This window comes from Conger conger, chromosome 5, assembly GCF_963514075.1.
Source record: "Conger conger chromosome 5, fConCon1.1, whole genome shotgun sequence".
NCBI classification, from domain to species: domain Eukaryota; kingdom Metazoa; phylum Chordata; class Actinopteri; order Anguilliformes; family Congridae; genus Conger; species Conger conger.
In genome coordinates this window covers 52,447,471-52,468,874 of record NC_083764.1, presented here as the reverse complement: position 1 = coordinate 52,468,874, position 21,404 = coordinate 52,447,471, and the positions used below count along the sequence as shown (strand labels likewise).

General features: G+C 43.2%; 1 protein-coding gene across 1 annotated transcript in view; it reads right to left on the bottom strand.

Moving 5' to 3' along the window:
* ppp2r3a (protein phosphatase 2, regulatory subunit B'', alpha) overlaps nucleotides 1-20,907 on the bottom strand; it is an 82,704-nt gene extending 61,797 nt beyond the window's left edge. The window contains exons 1-2 of the mRNA XM_061242113.1: nucleotides 20,800-20,907; nucleotides 2,631-2,704 (exon numbers count right to left, since the gene is read on the bottom strand). The gene's annotated coding sequence lies outside the window, so the exon portion shown is untranslated. The remainder of the gene's footprint in view (nucleotides 1-2,630; nucleotides 2,705-20,799) is intronic.
* Between the last annotated feature and the right edge of the window lie 497 nt (nucleotides 20,908-21,404).

Here is a 21,404-nt window from a genome sequence, read left to right as displayed (position 1 = left end):
TAATGAAATGAGAAATATAATCTTCTTTGTGAGTGACCAAAAGTGAAAGCAATTATATTAAACAGACCAGTGGGTGGTTGCTATACAGTTAATAAGAGTTGCCAGGAACTGACATGCACACTTAGAGTTACTGCTCGACTTCACAAACTGCAGCAGCAGTTGGCCACTTCATTTTTGGAGGATTTATGTGGTAGTCTGCTCCTTCCTGAATTGACTGAGCATGTTGAAGCAATGGGAGGCAATGCAGGCCTACCATGGGCAAATTATCATAATTTTTTCATAATTTTTGAAAAATGTTAAATTCCATTTCACATGTTGGTACAGACTAATCATATGCCTGCTTACAGGAAACAAATCCACCATTTTTCCTTGGTAATTAATTTAAAGGTATAATAGGTTATTTCCGACTTCTAATGGTCAAGAGAGGAATTGCAGCAACAAACACCCTCAAACCACAACACTGCTTATCCCCCCCCTTCTCTGTGAATGCGCCGACGTTGAAACGTCCCACCCCCCTTCCCCATGCCATTGGGTGTGGAAATTAGAACCAATTTTCAACCAATGAGCTTGAATTATTGTACAGCTCTACAATGTTTTGGTACAGAGTGTCAGCCTGTCATCTGTACATTTTGAAACCAGAATTTAAGGACTATAAGCACAGGCAGAGGGTGAGTCAACATGTCAGTGAGCCTTTTTCAATGATAGGGATTTACAATGGTCTTGTAATAATGATTTAAGAAAAATCTTACCTAAGTAATCTGATTTTGCAGTTACACTGACTAACAAGAAAATCTGGAAAGGACATGACTCATGGAGGTGCCACATTGTCAGGAGACGTCAATGGACAGCGATGAGACAGAGAGGACAAACTACTTGGCTGAGCCTCCCGTAGGGAAGCAACCAATTATGGGAGCAACCAATATGTCCCAAGGGCGCCTCATCACTAGCCAAAAAATGATCCGGTGGAATTCAAACCCACACTGGAGTGGTCATCGGGGAGACCATGTACTGGTCTGATTTGATGCCCGAGAGACAGCAAGTATCAGCATTGCTTGAGTACTTATTAGGGAAATGTCCCCTAATGAGCTGGAGAGCATGCATATTCGCTTGCTGTTTCACTTGAGTCTAACTGGCCCCGATTCAGCTGTGAAAATAATTATAATTATTCTCACATCTGAAGCTGCTGTACTGTTTTTACATAATACAGTCAAAATCTGCCAAATGATTATACATTTTCTCTGGCAATAAGGGGACTCTGCATCCTGGGTATTGAAACCTTTGGGGTTCCAGGCTCACACTGCCAGGGCCAGGGGCAGGTAAGCAGGGGTTTTCGGATTTTGTCAACTGGGCCCCCAGTACACTCGCAGACAAAATGGTTCCAAAAGGAATCCTGTGATTCCATAGAGGAATCCTAGTTCAAGGGTTTTCGGTTAGGCAAAATGGTTCTTTGTCTGGGAGCTTGTCTGGGAGACAAGTCTTCTATGGAGACAAGTCAAATCAAGTCAAGTCAAGTCAAAGAAGCCTTTTTATCTGAGAGGGAATGGTCATTAAATTACTGGAATTATAAAGTTTTATATAATCATGTTCTCCAACCTAAGCTTGTCCTGAAACCAAACTGAAAAAAAAATAATAATAATAATAATATTGAACATTAATTACAACACACATTGTCCTTTGATTGATGACTAAGCCAGTCACATTTTACATTTTCCAAGACCACTAAAGATAGAACACTTGCATGCATTTACCCAATATTACAGAGAGATTGCACTGTTGTTACTTAGTGAATCTAGTCATTTGTGTTAAAAAAAAAAACCTTAATACCCAGAATTAACAGAATGATCAGAGCGTCCTCAACACTGTCAACACTTAACATTAGATTTTAGATGTTGTGCTCTCATTAAGCAGAGATAGCAAACTAGACAGTGCATGAACAGTGCAACACACACATACTGCATGCCTAAATACGCGTGCACACACACAAACATACACACACAAACACAAACTTCCTGAAAACACAAACCCGTATCCCAAAAACAGTGTCAAATTTATTGTTATTGTTTCTTTATAAGTTATTCAAGGAAGAAATTTCAGCAGTTTCAAATCTCAGCACGCTTGGCCTCTTCCTTCAGAAAAAGGGAGTGGCCGTGTTAACCTTCTCTTGAAAAAGTACAGTCAGAAGAATGAAAAAAAAGCCAAAGGTTCTCCAAGTCGAATTTACCTCACTTCTGAAATATGTCCCACGAGACTAAGGGGAAACTTGTTAGTCTCGCCATTACAACACGCATGACTCCCACACACTTTATTTAATGCCCTTTGCAGAGTGGCTACATTCTGTCATGCCCCAGTCATGTCAGAACCCACTGGCTCTCTCCGAGAGTTTTGCGAACACGACGTGGCAGGACTCTAGGGAGCAGATTACGGCGCCGGCCGTTTGTTTGCTGTAGAGCGCTTGCACTTTGTCTGCCGAGGAAACCTCAAAGTGACCGTGTGATCAGGTGGTGTAAAACACTACCTATGGTACATAAAGACCGGCTGCAATACGAAGTACACAAAGGAGCACGTGCCTCCAATGGTTACTGCAGACTGCGGAGGAGGGGAGGGGGCCTTTCTTTGGTTTAAATTCTTACCTATTCAAGAGAAGACTCCATAACAAGGCGTCCAAAATCCTTTCTTCGCCCCTGTCAAGCATTCCTATTCATTCCTGAAAAAAAAAAACAACAGAGAGAAAACAGTTGGGTTTTTATCTATCCAGTCAAATATTTCTTATTTCAGCTGAAATCTGATATGACTTAGCTCGCTTCTCTCTTGGCAGCGGTCGTGTGTTCCTGCTCTGACGCCGTAACAGTGGCTGTAATTGCCTCTTGGTAGCAACACTCATAATCATGGCTTCCTAAGCATAGGCTATTACCACTGGATGGAGAAACTCGTATTTGTCTCGTTCTCCTCCGTCTCCTTCTCCGTCTCAGTCTCTTTCTCTGCATCGGTATAGCTGACGTGTGACCCCCTTCTCAAAGAAGGGCGAGGTGCCTCCATTTTGTTTATCTTGAAACCAGATGAAGGGCCACACACCACAGTTGGAAGGGTAAGCATTACTCTGATCCTAAACCGGTGTCACCTCCCAAAACCCGATCCTACGGAGCGTGCTACATATGCCTTGTTGCCAATGGATCGCAGAGAGCTTACCGCAAATTCAGGAATAAAAGAAACCTTAGAGGTGTTGTGTCTAAGAATCCATTCATAAAGAAGAGGGAGATAAAGCACTTTCATGAAATGGAAGCACACAGAGATTTGTGCTAATGACGACTGAGGCAGGAAATTAGCAATGTAAAGTTGAACCTTTGAAGTTCCTAAGACACTAATATGCTATGAATACTTGTGTCTTATGAGACTGTGTTATCAAGGCCCTGGCCAATCTGCACTGCACTTTCTCTATTAATTACATGCATAAACAAGTCTGGGTTTGGCTTCAGCAACCTAGTTTCAGCTGTATAATATACTGCAAATGCAAGAATGTATTGTAGATTTTTTTGCCATTAAAAATGGCTTGAGGGTTTCTTTTCAGTGCTTTATTGACATATTTGGGACATACACTCTGTGATCACTTTATTAGGTAGACCTGTACACCAGCTTATTCATGCAAATAATTAACCAGCCAATCATGTGGCAGCAACTAAATGCATAAAAGAAAGCAGTCGTGGTCAAGAGGTTCAGCTGTTTTTCAGACCAAATGTCAGAATGGGGTAGAAATGTGATCTGTGAGGAAGAAACAAGTTTAAGAGAGAGGTCAGGGGACAAGGCCAGACTGGTCGAAAGCTGACAGGAAGTAACGCAAATAACCACGCATTAAAACAGTGGTATGCAGAAGAGCATCTCTGAATACACTCTCTCTAAGTGGATAGGCTATAACAGCAGAAGACTTAATAAGTCAAAAGAAATAAGTCCAGTAAATACGTACTAAAGTGCTCACTATGTGAGGCAGGTCTTTCGGATCAGGTTATGTTCTGACATGCACATACAGTGCATAAAAAAGAAGAAAACACATGCACACACCAACAAAGGAAATATTAATCTCTATCATTATAACAGATAAGAAAGGGGGGCCTGTCATCGTTTTGACAGCCTTGCTTCAGTAGAAGCAAGAAAACAGTGCTTTAAAAATAAACAGATCTTTCATCTTTGAACATTAGGGACCTGGGTGCTTTCCCGGTTCCCATCTCAGCCTATTTTTGAAAAGTGCCCTAAAATGCACCCGAGAGGCCATATTTACCACGTGTGTAAATAAATACACAGCTCAAATTGTCCTTTCACTTTAAAGAATTTGCAAGCAGAATTTACAACCTCCATTTTTGAGTGACAGAGAGATGTTAACTAATCTCAAAGCTCCTTCAGGCATTAACAGAGACAATCTGCAAAGTAAACGCCCCTTCTCCTACATATAAAATGTGTCAGAAGAAGAATAAATATGAAGGAGAGACATGAAACTGTCACGATCATGAGAGCACTAGAAAAATCATTCAGAATAATAATTTAAGAAACAATATTTTCAGTTCACAAAGAATATGAATAATGTTAGGTAGGAATGTCAAGTTGGCTATCAGCCTTTTTTCTAGCACTGCTAGAGAAAGCACATTTCATTGTATTGCTTTTGTACGAATTATTAAAAATATATCATTTTTAGGACAAATTCTGTCCAAATGAACATAGACAGAATATTAAGTCATTAGATTTCTCACGTAATGTACATTCATTCCTCATTAACGGATACCAATTACCACAATTAACTGGAAGCCTGTGTTTACTTGCATGTCCTTTGAAGGGAAAAAAGTGTCTCAAGTGATCGTTTACATTGGGTAAGAAAGTACCTTGAACTGTGGAATGATACTTTGTACAGGGACATAAAGTCGATAAATATAGCTCTGGGTTTGCATATCCTGAATTCCGAAAATTCAGTTGGGATAGTTTCAGCAGGCACCCCAGGAAACAAAACTCTCACAGTCGCTGAAGAAGACACAGAAGCCTCCCGACTCAAAAAACATGGGAAAATGATCAAGTGGGTGCGAGACTTGTGTGCTCCATCAGATATTTTTCCTGGTCGGTGGCCAGATCTTGGATCTTTAAGGTTTATTTTCTTTGGCCACTTGTCTCGGTCTTATTTATCAACAGCAGTGGCAACATGATCGTGACGACTCCACATTAAGTCCTCAAATCCTTTGCTACAGCCATGGTGTTAGTAGATCTGCTATCAGCAATGATAAAATCTTCAGCAATTTTAAAACACGGTAAGTCTTATTAAAAGTCTTTTTAACCGAAACCAAGTTTCTCCCTTTTAGTGATTTTTCAGGAAATATAACTGGTTTCGAATCATAAATTACATCTTTCCAGATTATTTCGAATACCCAATTCATTCCAAATACGTGAGTCAGATACCCCTAGGTAAATGGTATCCAGGACAATATCCATCCATCCATTATCTGAACCCGCTTATCCTGATCAGGGTCGCAGGGGGGCTGGAGCCTATCCCAGCATACATTGGGCAAAAGGCAGGAATATACCCTGGACAGGTCACCAGTCCATCGCAGGGCACATGCACCATTCACTCACACACACATGCCTACGGGCAATTTAGACTCTCCAATCAGCCTAACCTGCATGTCTTTGGACTGTGGGAGGAAACCGGAGTACTCGGAGGAAACCCACACAAACACGGGGAGAACATGCAAACCCCGCACAGAGAGGCCCCGGCCGACAGGGATTCGAACCCAGGACCTCCTTGCTGTGAGGCGGCAGTGCTACCCACTGCACCATCCGTGCCGCCCATCCATTTAGAACTTCCATGGGTATACTTAAAACATATAAACAAAAAGATTGACATCGAGATTCATTCAGATTTGTGCATGCATACAATATCAACAAAGTGGTTTCAGATTAGATTATTGCATTGCATTTTAAAATGCCTGTGATAACCCTTCTGAATAACAATGACACCTTGAGGGTTTTTATGAAATTTCAGGCACCATTTTCTTCACCATACGACAAATTTCCCCATAGGGCATGATAAATCTGTCTATGGAGATATATCAGTGTGGTAGGAGCAGGTATCACGTTGAATAGGGAAATACAATAAAAGTGTGGAATCCAAAGCATTTCATTTAAAATGTGTCACACTGAAGGTAAATTTGCATGTTAGCAAGTCTCCTAGAGGAATGTTCCGGTATCCTCTAAATCATCAGACTGATAAAGTTGCTGAAGCGCGCAATTGCCAACAAACCGACGACCCAACGATCCCCAGCAGGCTGGGAAAATGACGCCCTGACAGCGATCATTTAATCCTCATCGGCCACACCTCAGTCAAAGCTTTCCTTTAGACTTTCTACAGACGTGACTCATAGCACTTACTGCCCCGCAGCGCTGGCGATGGAACACCGAGGAGCTTACGGTAAAGCCAGAAATGGGCGCTCCCGGGGTGGGTTCTAGGTGGGCTGGTTAATTGGGTGTGACTATGTCTCTGGATCATTTATTTACACAAATTCATAGCTCCGGTGAGACAGGCCAATTCGCCAAACGAATTAGTACAGTTAGCGATTGGAAAGGTCTTGCTCGGGGCTACAACATTTTGAAGAATCCATCCCATACCAAGCGTGAAGCAAAGTCATTAAGAAAATAATCAAATCAAGAGGGAAATTAATCACGTAGGCCTAAATGCTTTGATAAACAAAGAAAAGAAAGAAATAGGCTGTCAGTACATGCTGAAACATACAGCATCCTGAATGCGTGGCCATTTAATTTTCGAATGTTTCAATTAGATATCATGACAATTAAGGTTAGAGTGAGTAAATTGTTCTGATATGATTCATTAGATCATTAGGTAAATACACAATTGCTTTTATTCTGTAGGGGCATTTGTACAAACAGCACTGGAATATTTTTAAGTGAAAGTTAAATCAAATTCTCAAGTATATTTGTGCATTTCAAACTTCATATTCTTGAAAGATGAACTTGTGAAAGAAGTATTAGTACCTAACCTTTAAAACAGATCCAAATAGTCTGACCCAAATGAAGCCTTAAAGAGTAGAAATACACTGGTAATATACAAAAATATTTCCTATGGCTTATTTTGCAGAATTTACGTTGCCAATTCTTTTCAATAAGCAAATTCTTCTTGATTTTCTCACCCATATTTTGAATACATTTTAATAAATGTTTAAATCTCCAAAAAAAATTGTTTGCTCTCAATGGTTCCCTTTCAGAACATAGATGGATCTTTTATCTTTTATTTGATTCTTTTTGCTTTCGTGGACTATTGGAATCGCCCAGAAATGCTCCCGTTTCACCAGTTTGGGCGGTCTGCGCATGTCAGGCTAAAACAGGCTCTGGACACAGACAAGAAATGGAGAAAACATTCAACCAGTAACTTCAAAGAAAGACCTTTCGACTGGTAGCCTACTGTACAGCCTCTTCCAGTTCTGCTGGGCTCTTATGCAGTGGAACTATTACTGAGGTCAATGGTCCCCACCCCCACAACTGGACAGAGCCCATTATATTATTGCCTGCTGCGGTTTTTTGGAGCCAGCGTCTGCTCCGAGCACTCCAATTTCATTATAATTTTCTGTGATCATTTACAGACTCTCACTTGTTCTGCACAAACACTTCCAGTCACTGCATGAAGAAATATCCATTAATTCCCTCTGTGGAAATAATGGAATATAAAAAGTTGACCTTACCATGATGTCCTGACTATATACAGAGGGTAAGAAATGTACACAAGGAAACCTGTCTGTGGAAACCGTAGCTAGAAGGCCAGAATGTGTTCCCTCAAAACACACTCCAGAAGCCATTCCAGTTAGAAACTTGGCTCAGTCCTCTTGCGTGGCTTGCCGGTTCGATGTTCACGACGCCACTAACCTCACGTCAGACAAACCACTGCGAGAAAATAGAAACTTTCCAACCTTACCTCCCTATGACCGCTTCCACGGGGGTCGATCCCTGCTTTTGCTTTCATCCGTGACGCCGAGGGTCTCTTTCCATCGGAGGGATGGAGAGCGGAATTGCTCAGACACGGATTACTTCCCTCTCCACTTTACGCTGAGCTCTGCTCGCTGCGCGCTTCCCCTGCTCACGTCGTGCTCCGCGATCCAGCTGCGAGCGGCGTTCGTAACCACGGCAACGGCGAAAACGCCGCAGCCTGATCTTTCAGAAGCAGGCCGAGAGGAAATATGTCATTTTGTTTTCGCAAGGCGGCGGGCTTAATTAAAAGGAAAAAATAAGTATGTGGGAAAAACACAATGTTGAGGCGAGGGCTGAGGGAGGTTTATTGGAGAGTCTAAATTGCCCCTTGGTGTGCTCCCGCTGTTGCCCTTGACCAAGGCGCTGGCCTCAGAACTGGAGTCGGTCCCTGGGCGCCACACAACGGCTGCCAAGTAATTAGGATGGGTTAAATGCAGAGGATGCATTCAGTTGCCTTAGAAGGCAATGACTATTACAAATAAAAAAATACTAAATAGATAATGAGGATCTTCAGGCATGTAATTGGGCACCTGTAATCTGCACCGGGCAATGGTCTGAAAACGGCCACAGGAGACGGACAGTTAGCATGGAAACGTGCTTTCCTTGGGTTGCCAGAGCTGCTTCAGGCGACATTACTCTTCTGCCTGGCACAACACAGCATGTTTCAACCTTTCCCTGTTTCCACCCAAACCCCACCCAAAAACAAGCCGTATTCCCTGTTACTCCCTGTTTCCACCCATACCCCACCCAAACCCCACCCAAAAACAAGCCGTATTCCACACACAGTTATGAATATGACGGACTCGTCATCCATCCAAAACAAAAGCTTTACTCATCCTTCCTTTTTCATAGAACCTACCTACCTGTCTTCAATGACTAACTAGCAGCCTCTTTGTACACTGTAGTAATCCCTCAGCAATACTTGTTGCTATATGTTAAGGATGCTTGAAAAGACGCATGTATTAGCATGCAACATACAGTTTATCATTGTAGCTTTTGAAGCTAATCCTCTTCCAGGCTAATCTTCTGGCAGATTTCCTTTCATAATTTCTCCTCTTATTGTTATTTACTGCTTTTCAAATCCTCATTTTGAGGAAAAAATGTTTTGGAATTTTTGGTACATAAAAGAACCTAGAAAAAGAATAACTTAATTCTAAACCAATTCATTTTCCCACCTCAGTTGCTAAAAAAGCAAAATAGCGTCCTTTTCACAAAATAACCCTGCTTGCTTTAAATAATGACAGATTCTTTTTCAAACAAGTAATGGCTTTCTGAAAGTTGTTTTACCAGGGGACGTAGACCATTCTTTAGGGGTAATTTCCTGTATACCATTGAATTTGATTTGACGGCTACAGGAAACTTTCTGAGAAAAAAAGGTAGGTTGTCACCACTTGCAAAGACACTTCTCATCACTGCATTGCATATCATTGCACATGCCACAAAGCATAATCTAATTACATTTTGAATAAAAATGAAAATAATGAGTGAGAAAATCCAATGGAATGCTTTCAGAGGATTTCTGACCACAATCAAAGCTGTCAACATCCAGTAAGAAATTGAGTCTGCCTTGCTTAATTACAGAGAAAGAAGATTGCCATTGGCTGAATTTCTGCGGTCACCACAAGTAAACCATTGAAAACAGAAATCATCATAATACATTCCTGGTGGCTGAAGCAAAACCACTTGAGAAATACACAGTGTATAATGAATGAATGTGGCTTAAAAACAGTTAAATCCCACTTATATCCAAAAAGAGTTTAAAAAAAGGACAACCCAAATTCTTGGCTTTCGACAGCACTGCATCAGATGCTGAAACAAGCTTGTTAACACTGTTGAAAACCCATTATCTTAGCAAATGGGTCTGGCAGCCTTTTCAGAACAGTGATTACTTTGAGTCTGGCTATTTGGAGTCCCTTTTATTTATTCTCAGAAAATCTGTTTTAATTCATTGCCATTACTGTCCTCCACTCAACCTGTGCAAATATCCTCCTGCCCTATTGAACAATCCTTCACTCAACCAACCCTGTGGAACAGTCTTCCACTCTACTGCCCTAGGGAACCATACCCCATTCTTCTGCCCTTGGGAACCATATGCCATTCTACTGCCTGAGGGAACCATCCTCCACTTAACTCTAGAACTCTGTGGAACCTTTATAATCTCTATTGTCATTGGAACCCTCTTCCTGCTGCCCTGTGGATACAATGCCACAGTTGGCTTCAGTAATGTGAGATGTCAAAGCCCTTGCTTGCAGTGACCCTTCTAAGTTCCCAAAACAGCAAGTCTACATTCATACACTAACTTAGGGTCCATAAGATGCATTTATGGTCCACATTAAAGTTGTTTATCATGCTTCTCCATCACACATTCATATGCACACACACACACACACACACACACACACACACGAGCGTGCACACACACACATATGCACACACACGCAGGCACACACCCTGAGGTTCCTTTAAATTTATGATCCCTGCACTCCCAACAGATAGGCCATTAAGAAGGGATGGAAAGGCCTGATACATTCTTTCCCACTGGAAAAGAGGGAAAGTTCCAAACCCCCCAGCTGTTGGATGAGTCTAAACAACAGGACTTTCACATGTCCTCCACAGCCTGACTCCGAGGAGTGTTTCCGGGCAACCTTGAGGGGGGAGGGGGTCTGTATGGAGGAGAAACAGGGAGGAGGCCCGGGGGGGAGCACTGCAAGAGTCTGGCCCCGCCCCACACATGGGAGGAGGGTCACATTTTCCTAAGGAGACGCACTGCCTCCCTCACTGTGTGCTAAAGCTATTACTGCCAAAGCCCACCCATTCATTGTGTTCTGCGGGGGTAGTAACATCCACAAAGAAAACAGCCAGAGAAAACAGGCCTGTCCCGTCCCATAAGCCCAGCACACAGGCAGCAGCGCTTTCCTTCTCAGGCCCAACACCTCAGGCTTTTTCAGCCTGCTCCTAAGCCTGGAGGCTAAAGCGCAAACTTTCAACTTACAAGACAACCCTGTTTATTGAAAGGACTTAACGGGCCATGAAATCCAACACGATTCTGCTGGCTTTCATCAAACAGATATAAAAGAAAATGCTGCAAAAACAGTAATAACTTTTTCAGTCAGGAGAAAAAAAAATTCATAAAATGGAAGAAAAAAGAACCCGTCAATTACTTTCCCATTCAACTAGAGCGTGGTGCCAATAAGGGAAACATGCTACTAAGGCCGGACAATGGCCTTAGTTCTTTTCTGTTCTGTCTCTCTCTTTTTTGTTTTGCCCCTTTTTAGAATTTTTCTGGAAGGCTTGGCACCCTTCCTGGCACTGCAAGAATGTTGGAGCCCCTCCGTGTGCCCGCGAGGCAGACAAAGGGGGCCAGTGTTGTAGCGGAGGGCCACGGCCGGCCCGCTCAGCAGAGGGCTATTGACTCATTCAGCCGCATTCCAGCGGTGCGGACTTGAACTGTGACATTCGAGGCTCCCGGGGACGGCGAGTTGCGAGTCGCCGCGGTTTTGACAAAGCGCTCCAGTCAACGGGCCCCGTCTCCTCGGGGGAGGGGGAGGGGGGCCTTGTTCCGGGGATTCTCAATGTTCTCCGCACGGAGGGTCTTTCCGAGGAGGACGGGTTGGGACTTGGGGGAGGAGGGGGGGGGCACCTCCAGGACTTGACTCGGGGGCGACCACCCACAGCAGAGCAGCGGGGATCGACAGCTGGATTAAAGATGTTTCATCGCCGAGCGTCCAGCGAACGCGAATGGCCGGGGTGCCAGAAGACTTCAGAAGTGCGAAGACGCGGCGTAATAATGGCCGTTGTACGGATGGCGTGCGAGCAGAGGCGTGGGCCTCCGCGTGAGAGGGGGCAACACACGCGGCGTATGTCATCACCATCACTACACAGGAACCGCTGTAAATCACAACAACACTTTTACTTATCAAGCCCATGTCTTTCATGAACTTGAGTGTTATTCTGAAGAGAACAATGCAAACATTCACATCCTGGACCTTGGAATTAAACTACAAAGATGAAAGATTGGCTCCAGGTGAACAAATTCTCCAAAAGCCTCACCTCTAATTCAGGAATACATACAAAACTACAATACAGTTATATTGTAGTTCTGAAAACCACAATCTTCTAGTCACACTGGCGACAATGTAAGTGTACACAGGCAATTCCACAGGAACCATCATTACTGCAGGATATTTCAGTGGTAAAGTCCAATACAGCTACAAAAGAGACCTCCCTCAGGAGGAAATAGCCTCTATTATGTTGTTGTATTGGGCTCTTCCACCCAAATATTCAGCAGTTGTAATGTCAGTTACTGTGGAATTGCCCATGTACTGTACATAATGTACTGTGTGTGAGTGTGTGTGTGTGTGTGTGTGTTTGTTTGTGTGTGTAGCATGTACTGTAGCAGGGATATGGTTTTGTGCTATCTGGAAAGTAGTCCTCCTACCACCTTCAGTCTCCAGCAAAGAGCCCTTACCAGGCATGCAAACATGAACCTCACACGTCTTCAAAGGAGGCCACAAGCCCCTGGAAGTTTACACAAGCTGGCTGCGAAGGTGAATTGTTTTGTGAAGAGCTCAGTCTTTCCCTGACTCTGCTGGAGGGTGCAGGTGGCTCTGCCTGGACACGACTGCCAAGTGGAGTGTTTATTTAGTGTGTGTACGAGTGCATGTTTGTGTGTTTTTGTGTCTGTCTGTGCTCGCGTATCTGTGCGCATCTGCATAAACGAGTACAAATGCGTATATCTGCGTTGGAGTGTATGTGGGTGGTCGTGTTTACTTGAGCAGGTTTGTGTGCATATACCTGAGTGTTCGCATAAGCACATATTTGTTTGTGCGCAAAGTAAGACATATCTGTGTGTGTGTGTGTGTGTGTATGTGTGTGCGTGTGTCTGTGTACATGTGTGTGTACGTGTGTCTGTCTGTGTACGTGTGTGTGTCTGTGTGTGTGTGTGCGTGTATGTGTTCATGTGTGTTTTGGAAGCTGTGCATTCCTCCACACCTTACACTCTGACATCATTCGCCCTTCAGGGATTGGCTGCATTCTCATGCCCCTATGGAGCTGAGGTGCAGCTGGTGGGCAGGCCCAGAGGGACTCATTACATTACATTACACGTTATTTAGCTGCCTCTTTTATCCAAAGCACTTACAGTTGATTAGACTAAGCAGGAGACAATCCTCCCTGGAGCAATGTGGAGTTAAGGGCCTCGCTCAAGGGCCAAACAGCTGTGCTGAACTTATTGTTGCTACACCGGGGTCATGTACCTTAACCAGTATGCTACAGCCATGCTCATACTCTCGGACTGAAAGCAGGGTCGCAGCGTAGAAGCGGGGGGGCCGGGAGGCAGGTCTCAGGTGGTGAAGGAGCTTAATCAGATGTTGTGAGTTTCTCTGTCATTGCTCTGATTGAGCTGGGACATTATAGCCCCGTTTTATGACAGGCAATCAAGTAGCTACACCGCCTCTATCCTCAAGCAGAACACGCGACAAGCATGGGCTTTTTTAGTACAATTCGGTTTCCTACCTCAAAGAGAAAATCTTCCGTGGTTATATCAAATCTGAAGCCAAGGCCTTGATATAAATATTCCGCCAAGGAAAATGCTATAAAATGGATGAACAGTGAGGAGATAGGCAGTCCGGTATGGTATGAGAGATTTATGAATTTAAAGAAAACACGCTACTGTGCTCTGGCAATGACCCTGTTTAATGATGATAAATACGCTGATAATGACGATAACAGCTATTCCACGTCCACAAGCTATTCAGTACTACAGGTACTGAGGAGCATTGCAATAATAGAGATAACAAAAAGCGAAAACGTTTCGTAATCATTTTCTACAAACAATCAGCCATTTTAAAACGTTATTTTACAGTCAGCAGATGCTGCTGCAAGATCACTGTGAGCAGAGGTATGATCTGTTATCATCTCAAGAAACATCTTTGAAGACCACAATATCTAATAATAGACTACACTCCTAGGTTATGCACAGAAAATCTGTTTCTATGGCAATGCCAGGTCTTTAAACAAATTCCGTGTGTAGTTTCAAATTATACTGACTCCCAGAAGAACCTGAAACCTGATATTTATACATTCAGAGTGTTTGCTTATCAGACGGAGAGATCTTTCCAGGCTGCATGACAACTGACAAATAAAGAAAGATGACAGACTTTAAGTGCGGAATATCTCCCGAATTGTCGATTCACCTGAGGGTGCAACCACAAAGACAAACCTGCGGAATCCGCTCACAGCAGCGAGGTATTGTTTATCATCTCACACCAAAAGAGCATTGTCATTCCAGTGGAAACACTTCCCAAGAAAATTCTGAATTCTGAAACCACACACTCTCCTTGGGATATACTGTCACAGTACGAGAACAAAAATGATGAAACAATCTTCCGCATTTTTCCCACTGCTCTTGGGTTAAACCCCTGACTGAATGAGAAAACAATAATCCCTTTCATTCAAATAAACTTTTGACTAACCAGCTACCTCGCCACATAGGGGAAAACCTGAAGGAAGACACCATGTATGGAAGTGCTGCTTGGAGGTTGGATCTCAAATTACATTTTGACAGAGTGGGCCAACAGCTTTCCAGCCCACCGGATCAAACCCTTTAGGCGATGATGTCTCAAAGAATAAATCGTCAATTCAACATGGACCATTCTTACGTTGCAATGTCTGACACAGATGCAGATATGCTCTTATTAACAAATTAAGTAAAGCAACGCTATAATTTTCTCCTACTTCCATTATCAAAAATCTATCCGAATATTAACTCAACCAAAGAACGGTCCCTTCCGGGAGGCAGGCGAGCGGGTTTTCTTTAAATGCCCTTCCCGAAACAGCACAGCAGGTGAGCTCAGGACTTATCCCTCTCGGTCGTTCCCTTTACGAGTTACCGCGGCGACGCCCAGATGACACATAACGTTCCCGCGCCGGGTATGCAGCACTGCACCCCGTGTCAGCACTTCGCGACAGCATCCCAGAAATGGGGCTGCAGTGCTGTGTGCAAGTTTAGGGGGTATTGCATTGCCCCTTTTACTGATAAGTGACATGATTTATGACACCAACAGGCACGCACAGCCACATGTAAAATATATCAAACAGGGACATATCCCATTTCCTTCACTGGTTCCCCTTCACTTTTAGCCCAGTTGGTTTACTTACTTTGACTGTAAAGATTAAAGAAGCACTTTTTTGAAACCATTTTGGCAAACAGTGCGTATGAGCTGTGCTTTTGTTTAGCCCAGGGCAAAGGACACAGAAGACTCCCATTCAACACATTAATCTGCTGGCAAACACAATTTCTGTGATGTGCTACCCCACTAGAATATTGAGCCCATAGGCACAAAACGTGTTCAGCCAGTCCTAGTCTTTAATTGGCTTCTTTGCTTTTCAGAGAGTTGGCGTTCATAGAGAACTCAAGCTTGGACGTGACTTAGTACTCTTAGTACTTTTTAGAAGAAACACTTACCCAGGACGACTTGCATAACTTGCAAGTTGTCCGTTTTTGCAAATGTAACAAACCCTAATGCCCTACACAAGAAGCACCTGATAATATGCTCAATATCAAGGGCGAGAACAGTTTTCTGTTTAATCAGTCTAAGGGCTATACAACAGGTTCTGCTTCAAGCAGAAGGGTTTCTCTGAACACCATCCCAAACAAGTTGCCTTTTTAAAAATACAATTCTAACCCCATAAAATCCTATTTCAGTCAGTTTCGGGGACCTTTAGGAGCACTGTCAAGCTGTGATTTACCTCCACCAGCATGCACAGCCACTTTCAAAGCCTGAGGCGGCCCCTGAGCGATCCTTCACTCCGGGGGTAAATGATGGATGTCCTCAGGCTAAAACAGCCTCTGCCCCTGCCAATAAGGAGCCATACTCTACATATGTGCATGTGGCTCTGTGCGTATTACATATATATCAACTTTTTTCAGCTGGTGCCAGAGATACAAGTTCACAAGGTGCAGAAAGAAGCTCCAGTCACCCCGATTCACCGTCACCTGACCTCGTCTTTCTCTGACATCCAACTTTCGCACCACGAGACCTGGCCTTACCTCGCCTGCCCCATCTCCGCTTATGGAGAACCCAAGAACCATGCTTGCACTTTGGGGATGCTTGCTTGAACAGGAGGGGATTACAGACCGCACAACGCAGGCAGCGCCCAGCAAAACGACTCCTTTCCCGTGGTAACGCAAAGGTCCTTAAAAAGCCACCACAGATCATGAAGCTACCTGCTTCTAACATAAGCTCCACAGCACTTGACACTGAGGCCCCACTACATACGCAATGCATTTGTATGCCTGATCCAAGCAAAAGATAAAACACTGATTTGACAGCATAGAAATCCTGGCGGAGGCTTCTTGGGGGAGTAAAATAAAAACGAGGGGTGACAAACGACCAGCGACGGTAAAAATGTCAAGAGGCGGAAAGATAGGTCTCCTCGGACACACCCTATGAGGGGGAATGCTGGGAGGTTTCCACTCGCTCATTTCCTCAGGGAGCCGTATGACTGGCTGTGCTGCACTCCCCCCAAGAACAGGGAGAAAACTAGAGTGACCTCTGACCTCTCCCTACCTCTCGAGCCCTGCCGATCTGCAGACACTACCGCACACGCAGACACACGCGGGGACACAAAGCAAGCGAATCAACTTGAGCACAGGCTGCTGTTTTTGCTGTATAATGGAGGGCAAAAAATATAAAGAAGTGGCCCCCTCCATTTCTGTATCCGGGCTAGACCCATGTTAGTGCCCACCTCCACACCCTCTCGAGTCATTTGACCCTGTATGACCTTTAACCTCTTTTTAAGGTCTTCAAAGTAAAGACGTCCTTTGTGTTTCCTTCAAGACGAACAATTGAAATGAACCCAGACGGTAAAGCCAAAAGTATTTCCATGTAATGATTTCCACATTTATTTTTCATCAGGCTCACGCCTTTCACCCTCACGCTCGCCTCTAATTCCCAGTTACGTTCGTTCACAGTGAGAAATGTTTTGGTCAGCGGGTCTTGTTCACCTGAGAACTCAGCTCAGAAAGAGTGAAAAGGCTGAACAAATGACAAACGGCTCGGGCAAGATATAAACCCAGTCCCGGGCTAAAAAGAGATGTTATCGACAGCTCCGCGTCTCTCTTTCGCCAGCCCGGGGGTACGGCTTTGGCTGTACCACCAGTAGTGCTCCACAGCTGAAGTAATCAATCTCACTGTGGAAAGATAGATATTCAGAGATGTCTGGCAAGAAGAAAACTCTGGAATCTGGAACCTCACAAAGAAATTCTCCAATGCCCTGCAGATTCACTTTATAAAAGAACGCAGCCGACAAGACTGTTTGTACTTTGCAATGTAAAAATACTGCATGAAACTGCAGAACAGAAACTGCACTTGTCAAATTCCTTCCTAAAGCCAACTCCCAATGAAATATGAAATTCAAGGACGATGAAATTCTGATCTGAATCCACACAATGCGACACAATTTATCAAAATTTTGCTAGCTAGCTATATCACTAGGATATAGTATGCCATCATATCATTTCTAAGTTTTGGGAGTTTTTTTATTTTGTTATTTGAAAAACAATCAGTGGAATTACCGTCAAACCCTTCACGCTATGTCCTGAGTATGCCACACCATTCCATTCCAGTAAGATTTTACAAACCATGATTCATGACCCAATAAATAAGCACAGCTGAGGACAAAATCATTCTGCCAAGACCTTATCACAGGCATCCTTAAGTCACTGAATCATTCAGCTAATAAATTTGTACTTGCATGATTTCAGCATTGTTTTCCCTTAAACTTAATTTCTATTAATTCACTCACATATAGGCTAATGTTCCAGCTTTCCTAATATCATGTCAGTTGTCTATTTGCATACTGTCTGCAGTATTCATACTTGATTTTGCTATTGTGTGCAGGAGAAAATATGAAAGCTATTCAAGGTTGTGTTACAAAACGTGTGATTTTGGAGTGCATTTGACAAGTTCCAGACTCCACCTCCCATCAGCCCTTTGGTGAAATATCCTGTGGTACACCTAAGTACTGGTGAATGATTGCATCCATGCTGTCCATGACTACACTGCAGTCAAAGAGATTCATTCTCTGTGAACTTTTGTAAATTAAATAAATCCGTTTCTGAAGAGAGGCTAATGTCGTTAAGCCACCAAATGGATATGAACTAAGGCCTGAAAATAATTGCATCACAGCAAAACATACAGTAAGTATGCCAGATGCAGACTGTTAACATTTCAAAAAGGTAAAAAAAAAAAAAAAGCTTAACATTCCAGGATCTTGCTTGGTTGGCATGGAGCCAAATTTTATGAAGTGTTTGCTCTTCCCCTGTCTAAATGCAGTGCTTCACAAGAGTTCCCATGATGAACAAAGAACATAATGCGAGTAGTAAATACAGAAATAGCCTCTGTAGGCTTATATGAGTGGATACAGTAATTACTAGGCAAAGAGCCTGCTTGTCTAAATCAAGCACAGAAGAGACTTCACTGTATAAACAGTAAACCAAGTTTTTTAGAGTCTAGAGACTGATTAGATTGATTCTCTCTCTTTCTGGGTGCGTGTGCGTGTGTGTGTGCATGCGTGTGCATGCGTGTGTGTGTGTATGTGTATGTGTATGTGTCTGTGTGGTTATTGGAGAGGGTGTGTGTGTGTGTGTGTGTGTGTGTGTGTGTGTGAGTGTGTGTGTTTGGCATCAAAAATAAAACAATGCTAGCTATGGAGTTTCTACTTTGTGAAATAAGTGAGTCCTCTGGAGAATCACAGTTCTGGGAAATGCTGTTTCATCCTTCTCAGGCCCCGCCCTGGAGCTGTTTTCATCCTTTACCAATGAGTAACACCTTCTCACTTTCCACAAATGCACCCTTTCAAACACCTTCTCAAAACCACCAAAGAATGGAGTGTACAGAACAATGTTGCTAAAATAAGGCTGGGGTTTTAATTCACGTAAAAACTTGGCACTGAAATCCGTCATTGAACATTCACTGTTCATCTTATCAGCATCGTTGACAGCCATAGTAGGACTTGGGTTCACAGTTAGACACTAGGGCGGAGGTTTGGTGGGCGGGGAACTTTAACAGTGCCTAGCGCCCAGCAGTTATGGCATGGCAGTGTGCCTAACAGTCAGAGCACATGCTAACCGGAGGGCCACAAAGACCAGAGCACAGGCATGCCGCAAGCTCACAGGCGCACAGGAAGCATTCAAGTCGAGCCAAGCTGAGTCTAAGATGCGGGGCTGGTACGCTGGTTCTCGGCAACCCGCAAGCCTTTGGGACAGCACTGTGGGATGCTGGCTGTGAGGCATAAGAATTTGAGGAGAAATAGTAAAGCTTGCCAATTCTTTCACTAAAACCCCAAATTCCTCTTCAATCCTCATCCAATGGAAAATGGATGCAGGTGTGCTGAATGGATGCTAATTGACGAGACTCAATTTCCTGCAATCCTATCAATTTACGTAATTGCAATACATGAATGGATGAATGATACAAATACGCAGATGTGCAACACAAGGCTGTAAAAGCTTTGAGTGACTTAAATTAATCGATTTGTCCTCCTAATGGGCAATTACCCCGAGGTCTCCCAGCACAGATCCGGTCCTATTTTGGGTTAATTACAGACGAAACAACTGTGTTACTATTCCTCCTTTCAATGTCTGTCAAGAAAGCAGTGAAAGATACCAGAGGTTCAAGGTCCTGTTTAGAAAAGATGGGACGGATGCATCTGATCAAACATTTACCAGGCTTTTGCCAGATTTGTATCCAATGGAGAGAAACACTTATAATTATTAATAACATAAAATACTACATTATTTTTGGAGGTGTGAAATGCAGTGGGAATGAACAAGTGATATGCTGACAAAACCTTGGTGACAAAGTAGGCTAATGTCTAGGCCTATTGCAGCTTTTAAAGTCAATAAGCAGTCTTGGAGTCTAAACTACTGTGCGGAGGAAACACATCGCAAATTGTATACCACAGAAAAATAAAATTGTGATTCCCGTTACGCACCTATATATACGTTAAACCATGAATGTAGACTTGTGCCATTATTGCGGATTGATATTTCAACGAGCCCATGCTGTGCCTACGTCCCTTGGAATAAAGCGAGTCTGACTCCATAAATTGAAAATAACTCCATAAAAATAATTCACGCATTGACAGATTCTCTGATGTCAATCATATAGTAGTGGATTTGGAGTTCACTACATGTTTATTAAGTTATTTTAACCACATGCACAGTTCTTATTAAGAAAATAAACAAAATGTACTTTTATGTATTCTTTCAAATACGACAAGTAGCCAGCCAATACAAAACACGCGGGTCAGTTTTAACCACGCTCCAACGATCTGCTCCAAAACTCATAGGAGCGTATAACTTTGAACGCTACCTGCATCTAACTTGCTATTTTGAAGAGTACGGATTCTCCACAACAAAATGCAAATGCAGTCACTGATGCGTCAAAACAATTTGACTAGCACGGTGATTCCCTTTAATCCTAACCACGCATTCGTTTTATAAACACCGCGTGTTTTCTATGCGGTCCACAATAGCATAACTGCGTACATTTCAGCATGTTACACTGTCACAACATGCTATAAGTTTAATTGGGAAACATCAATTCTTCTCTACTGAGCATGAAAAGTTTTTTAATCGAATACGGTACACCTTGCTAGCTACAAACTCAATGCAATTCTCTCGATTTCCAAATTCATTTCGGCTATACGAGCCAGAAACAGAAACCGTAAATATTAAGATTGTGAAAGCTCTCGTAGGGCACTACACAAATAAACCCAGTTACGTACCTATTGTTTCTAGATTCCACTCCACTCACGGACAACCCGAAGTTGACAGAAATCCACGAGTGAAACATTCACTCTTCGGGGAGACTGTCAAATGAGAGCATGTGGGAAGTTCTCCGTATTTTGGGAGCTCCAGAGTAGGAACGCCTCTATCGCGAATACGCTTTCCTGTGCTGTGCTGACAGCTCGTGGAGAACAAGAACAGCGAACGGGGGCCTGCAGGGGAGTTCCTGACAGCCAAATTGGGGCGGGAATTTCTAGAGTGACATATAGCACATGACTGTAGCTTTACGGTCACTCAACAATCTGCACAATGTTCTACTCCTAAGGTTAAGGTGAAACTCTCTTTTTATTATATGAGCAGCCCAGGGCAGTGACTTACCGAGCACGTTAGGCACTCTGTGCCAAAATAGAACACCATTTTGTATAAGCTATATTGTTGGAAAATACATTGGAAATAATGTATTTAATTTATCAACTGTCAAGTTTAAATCATTGCATTCACGTTCTCAAGTACTAACAGCCAAAGTAACTGGCCATTCTTTCATTTCATAGGAAGGATTTTGTTCGATTGTTTAAAAATTAACTTTGACGTGGGGGCTGCTGAG